The sequence below is a fragment of the Mytilus californianus genome, unplaced genomic scaffold, assembly GCF_021869535.1.
Source record: "Mytilus californianus isolate M0D057914Y unplaced genomic scaffold, xbMytCali1.0.p SCAF_10, whole genome shotgun sequence".
NCBI classification, from domain to species: domain Eukaryota; kingdom Metazoa; phylum Mollusca; class Bivalvia; order Mytilida; family Mytilidae; genus Mytilus; species Mytilus californianus.
In genome coordinates, this window is record NW_026262582.1 from 1638267 (window position 1) to 1645596 (window position 7330).

Genomic DNA, 7330 nt, shown 5'->3' on the forward strand with positions numbered 1-7330 from the left:
GTATAATGCAATCCATTCTGACATCAAAATATTGTTGTTTACTATACGGCTATATAGATTTACATAATAAAGTGCAAATATGGTCAGTTTTGGTTGATTCGTTTAAATAATTTTGTTATACGAGTCAGCCTGAGGTATCAAAACTACTGAAATTTTGTTGCGAGACAATATTTTGAATAAAAAGAGGACATGCTGGCTATTTAGATTGATGGGAACAAATTGTTGTTGTCATTGTATTGCAATGTTGCTGTCATTTGTATTATACACTCCATCCTGACATCAAAATATTGCTGATTTACTATGTGGCTATATAGATATACATAATAATGTGCAAATATGGTCAGTTTTTGTTGATGCGTTTAAATAATTTTGTTATACTAGTCAGCCTTAGGTATTAAAATTACTGAAATTTTGTTGCGAGACAATATTTTGATTAAAAAGAGGACATGCTGGCAATCTAAATTGATGGGGATAATTTTTGTTGTCATTGTGTTGCAATGTTGCTGTCATTTGTATTATACAATCCATTCTGACAATAAAATATAGCTGCTTTACTATGTGGCTATATAGATATACATAATATTAAAAGTGCAAATATGGTCAGTTTTGTTTGATGCTGTAAAATAATTTTGTTATACAAGTCAGCCTGAGGTATCAAAACTACTGAAATTTTCTTACGAGACAATATTTTGAATAAAAAGAGGACATGCTGGCTATCTAGATTGATGGGGACAAATTTTTGTTGTCATTGTATTGCAATGTTGCTGTCATTTGTATTATACAATCCATCCTGACATCAAAATATTGCTGATTTACTATGCGGCTATATAGATTTACATAATAAAGTGCAAATATGGTCAGTTTTGGTTGATACTTTAAAATAGTTTTGTTATATGAGTCAGCCTGAGGTATCAAAACTACTGAAATTTTCTTGTGACACAATATTTTGAATAAAAAGAGGACATGCTGGCAATCTAGATTGATGGGAACAAATTTTTGTTGTCATTGTGTTGCAATGATGCTGTCATTTGTATAATGCAATCCATTCTGACAACAAAATATTGCTGATTTACTATGCGGCTATATAGATTTACATAATAATAAAATGCAAATATGGTCAGTTTTGGTTGATTCGTTTAAATAATTATGTTATACGAGTCAGCCTGAGGTATCAAAACTACTGAAATTTTGTTGCGTGACAATATTTGAATAAAAAGAGGACATGCTGGCTATCTAGATTGATTGGAATAAATTTTTGTTGTCATTGTATTGCAATGTTGCTGTCATTTGTATTATACAATCCATCCTGACATCAAAATATTGCTGATTTACTATGTGGCTATATAGATATACATAATAATGTGCAAATATGGTCAGTTTTTGTTGATGCGTTTCAATAATTTTGTTATACTAGTCAGCCTTAGGTATCAAAATTACTGAAATTTTGTTGCGAGACAATATTTTGAATAAAAAGAGGACATGCTGGCAATCTAAATTGATGGGGATAATTTTTGACGTCATTGTGTTGCAATGTTGCTGTCATTTGTATTATACAATCCATTCTGACAATAAAATATAGCTGCTTTACTATGTGGCTATATAGATATACATAATATTAAAAGTGCAAATATGGTCAGTTTTGGTTGATGCTGTAAAATAATGTTGTTATACAAGTCAGCCTGAGGTATCAAAACTACTGAAATTTTCTTACGAGACAATATTTTGAATAAAAAGAGGACATGCTGGCTATCTAGATTGATGGGGACAAATTTTTGTTGTCATTGTATTGCAATGTTGCTGTCATTTGTATTATACAATCCATCCTGACATCAAAATATTGCTGATTTACTATGCGGCTATATAGATTTACATAATAAAGTGCAAATATGGTCAGTTTTGGTTGATACTTTAAAATAGTTTTGTTATATGAGTCAGCCTGAGGTATCAAAACTACTGAAATTTTCTTGTGACACAATATTTTGAATAAAAAGAGGACATGCTGGCAATCTAGATTGATGGGAACAAATTTTTGTTGTCATTGTGTTGCAATGATGCTGTCATTTGTATAATGCAATCCATTCTCACAACAAAATATTGCTGATTTACCATGCGGCTATATAGATTTACATAATAATAAAATGCAAATATGGTCAGTTTTGGTTGATTCGTTTAAATAATTATGTTATACGAGTCAGCCTGAGGTATCAAAACTACTGAAATTTTGTTGCATGACAATATTTTGAATAAAAAGAGGACATGCTGGCTATCTAGATTGATTGGAATAAATTTTTGTTGTCATTGTATTGCAATGTTGCTGTCATTTCTATTATACAATCCATCCTGACATCAAAATATTGCTGATTTACTATGTGGCTATATAGATATACATAATAATGTGCAAATATGGTCAGTTTTTGTTGATGCGTTTAAATAATTTTGTTATACTAGTCAGCCTTAGGTATCAAAATAACTGAAATTTTGTTGCGAGACAATATTTTGAATAAAAAGAGGACATGCTGGCAATCTTAATTGATGGGGATAATTTTTGATGTCATTGTGTTGCAATGTTGCTGTCATTTGTATTATACAATCCATTCTGACAATAAAACATAGCTGCTTTACTATGTGGCTATATAGATATACATAATATTAAAAGTGCAAATATGGTCAGTTTTGGTTGATGCTGTAAAATAATTTTGTTATACAAGTCAGCCTGAGGTATCAAAACTACTGAAATTTTCATACGAGACAATATTTTGAATAAAAAGAGGACATGCTGGCTATCTAGATTGATGGGGACAAATTTTTGTTGTCATTGTATTGCAATGTTGCTGTCATTTGTATTATAAAATCCATCCTGACATCAAAATATTGCTGATTTACTATGCGGCTATATAGATTTACATAATAAAGTGCAAATATGGTCAGTTTTGGTTGATACTTTAAAATAGTTTTGTTATATGAGTCAGCCTGAGGTATCAAAACTACTGAAATTTTCTTGTGACACAATATTTTGAATAAAAAGAGGACATGCTGGCAATCTAGATTGATGGGAACAAATTTTTGTTGTCATTGTGTTGCAATGTTGCTGTCATTTGTATAATGCAATCCATTCTGACAACAAAATACTGCTGATTTACTATGCGGCTATATAGATTAACATAATAATAAAATGCAAATATGGTCAGTTTTGGTTGATTCGTTTAAATAATTATGTTATACGAGTCAGCCTGAGGTATCAAAACTACTGAAATTTTGTTGCGAGACCATATTTTAATTAAAAAGAGGACATGCTGGCTATCTAAATTGATGGGTATATTTTTTGTCGTCATTGTGTTGCAATGTTGCTGTCATTTGTATTATACAATCCATTCTGACATCAAAATATTGCTGATTTACTATGAGGCTATATAGATTTACATGATAAAGTGCAAATATGGTCAGTTTTGGTTGATGCTTTAAAATAATTTTGTTATACGAGTCAGCCTGAGGTATCAAAACTACTGAAATTTTCTTGCGAGACAATATTTTGAATAAAAGAGGTCATGCTGGCTATCTAGATTGATCAGGACAAATTTTTGTTGTCATTGTATTGCACTGTTGCTGTCATTTGTGTTATACAATCCATCCTGACAACAAGATATTGCTGATTTACTATGTGGCTTTATAGATATACATAATAAAGTGCAATTATGGTCAGTTTTTGTTGATGCGTTAAAATAATTTTGTTATACGAGTCAACCTGAGGTATCAAAACTACTGAAATTTTGTTGCGAGACAATATATTGAATAAAAAGAGGACATGCTGGCAATCTAGATTGATGGGGACAAATTTTTGTCATTGTACATGTTGTTTTGAAATGTTGCTGTCATTTGTATTATACAATCCACCCTGACATCAAACTATTGCTGGTTTACTATGCGGCTATATAGATCTATATAATAAAGTGAAAATATTATGGTCAGTTTTGGTTGATGAGTTAAATAATTTTGTTATATGAGTCAGCCTGAGGTATCAAAATTACTGAAATTTTGTAGCGAGACAATATTTTTAATAAAAGGAGGGCAAAAATATTTCCAAATTGTTTAACCCTATATAAATTAACAGATTGACACACTCCCCATTTCCATATTCAATTTTATAATTATAAGTGCAAATATGGTCAGTTTTGGTTGATGCTTAAAATAATTTTGTTGTACATGTTGTACATGTACCAGTCATCCTGAAGTATTCATTTTTGGCATTGTTTGTCGATTTTATCTGAAAACCAAGTTTATAAGATTTACGATACATGTTAAAACCGATAATAATAGCATTGTAACCAATATCGTTTTTAATTTATAGATAGGCAGATCGCGGATAAATTTGCATTACAAGCAAAGTACGTTTTATGCGTACTTTATTTACAAATACATGTATATATATTTAATCTGTATAGTTTATATAAACATCATAGGCATGACCACGGAGATTTTAATTTTATACATTAATTTACAATATTGTGATCAAAATTCGTTTTTTAAATCAAATAAATAATTTTGTAGTCGCACGCTATCTTTGAAATTTAATTGCATTATGGGTAATTTTGGATCGTGTAGATAGAATGGGGAATGGTGTATGGTGTAATGTGTAAGGTGTATGGTGCAAAGGTGTAACGTGTATGGTGTAATGGCACAAGGTGTATGGTGTAATGGTGTATGGTGAATGGTGTAATGGTGTATGGTGTGAGTGGGAAGTTTACACCATCCAAGGACTGTACAAATATTACTGATTTACTATGCGACTATAAGATTTACATAATAAAGTGCAAATATTGTCTGTTTTGGTTGATGCGGACAAATAATTTTGTAATACAAGTCAGTCTAAGGTATGAAAACTACTGAAATTTGTTAACGAATCAATATTCCAAATAAAAAGAGGACATGCTGGCACTCTTAATTGATGCGAACAAAATTTTTAGTCATTGTGTTCCAATATTGCTGTCATTTGTATTAAACAGTTCATCCTGATATCAAAATATAACTCATTTACTATGCGGCTACACAGATTTGCATGATAAAGTGCAAATAGGGTCAGTTTTGATTGAAGTGGTCAAATAAGGTCAGTTTTGGTTGATGCGGAAAAATAATTGTGTTATACAAGTCAGCCTGAGGTATCAAAACTACTGAAATTTTCTTACGAGACAATATTTTGAATAAAAAGAGGACATGCTGGCTATCTAGATTGATGGGGACAAATTTTTGTTGTCATTGTATTGCAATGTTGCTGTCATTTGTATTATACAATCCATCCTGACATCAAAATATTGCTGATTTACTATGCGGCTATATAGATTTACATAATAAAGTGCAAATATGGTCAGTTTTGGTTGATACTTTAAAATAGTTTTGATATATGAGTCAGCCTGAGGTATCAAAACTACTGAAATTTTCTTGTGACACAATATTTTGAATAAAAAGAGGACATGCTGGCAATCTAGATTGATGGGAACAAATTTTTGTTGTCATTGTGTTGCAATGTTGCTGTCATTTGTATAATGCAATCCATTCTGACAACAAAATATTGCTGATTTACCATGCGGCTATATAGATTTACATAATAATAAAATGCAAATATGGTCAGTTTTGGTTGATTCGTTTAAATAATTATGTTATACGAGTCAGCCTGAGGTATCAAAACTACTGAAATTTTCTTGTGACACAATATTTTGAATAAAAAGAGGACATGCTGGCAATCTAGATTGATGGGAACAAATTTTTGTTGTCATTGTGTTGCAATGTTGCTGTCATTTGTATAATGCAATCCATTCTCACAACAAAATATTGCTGATTTACTATGCGGCTATATAGATTTACATAATAATAAAATGCAAATATGGTCAGTTTTGGTTGATTCGTTTAAATAATTATGTTATACGAGTCAGCCTGAGGTATCAAAACTACTGAAATTTTGTTGCGAGACCATATTTTAATTAAAAAGAGGACATGCTGGCTATCTAAATTGATGGGTATATTTTTTGTCGTCATTGTGTTGCAATGTTGCTGTCATTTGTATTATACAATCCATTCTGACATCAAAATATTGCTGATTTACTATGAGGCTATATAGATTTACATGATAAAGTGCAAATATGGTCAGTTTTGGTTGATGCTTTAAAATAATTTTGTTATACGAGTCAGCCTGAGGTATCAAAACTACTGAAATTTTCTTGCGAGACAATATTTTGAATAAAAGAGGTCATGCTGGCTATCTAGATTGATCAGGACAAATTTTTGTTGTCATTGTATTGCACTGTTGCTGTCATTTGTGTTATACAATCCATCCTGACAACAAGATATTGCTGATTTACTATGTGGCTTTATAGATATACATAATAAAGTGCAAATATGGTCAGTTTTTGTTGATGCGTTAAAATAATTTTGTTATACGAGTCAACCTGAGGTATCAAAACTACTGAAATTTTGTTGCGAGACAATATATTGAATAAAAAGAGGACATGCTGGCAATCTAGATTGATGGGGACAAATTTTTGTCATTGTACATGTTGTTTTGCAATGTTGCTGTCATTTGTATTATACAATCCACCCTGACATCAAAATATTGCTGATTTACTATGCGGCTATATAGATCTATATAATAAAGTGAAAATATTATGGTCAGTTTTGGTTGATGAGTTAAATAATTTTGTTATATGAGTCAGCCTGAGGTATCAAAATTACTGAAATTTTGTAGCGAGACAATATTTTTAATAAAAGGAGGGCAAAAATATTTCCAAATTTTTTAACCCTATATAAATTAACAGATTGACACACTCCCCATTTCCATATTCAATTTTATAATTATAAGTGCAAATATGGTCAGTTTTGGTTGATGCTTAAAATAATTTTGTTGTACATGTTGTACATGTACCAGTCATCCTGAAGTATTCATTTTTGGCATTGTTTGTCGATTTTATCTGAAAACCAAGTTTATAAGATTTACGATACATGTTAAAACCGATAATAATAGCATTGTAACCAATATCGTTTTTAATTTATAGATAGGCAGATCGCGGATAAATTTGCATTACAAGCAAAGTACGTTTTATGCGTACTTTATTTACAAATACATGTATATATATTTAATCTGTATAGTTTATATAAACATCATAGGCATGACCACGGAGATTTTAATTTTATACATTAATTTACAATATTGTGATCAAAATTCGTTTTTTAAATCAAATAAATAATTTTGTAGTCGCACGCTATCTTTGAAATTTAATTGCATTATGGGTAATTTTGGATCGTGTAGATAGAATGGGGAATGGTGTATGGTGTAATGTGTAAG

At 30.6% G+C, this 7330-nt stretch overlaps 1 long non-coding RNA gene across 1 annotated transcript; it reads left to right on the forward strand.

The window, feature by feature from the left end:
• Positions 1-2613: 2613 nt before the first annotated feature.
• On the forward strand, positions 2614-5362 carry LOC127717458 (uncharacterized). The gene is made up of 2 exons (XR_007989190.1): positions 2614-2718; positions 5154-5362. It is a non-coding gene; the product is annotated as an uncharacterized LOC127717458 (long non-coding RNA).
• The last annotated feature ends 1968 nt before the right edge of the window (positions 5363-7330 follow it).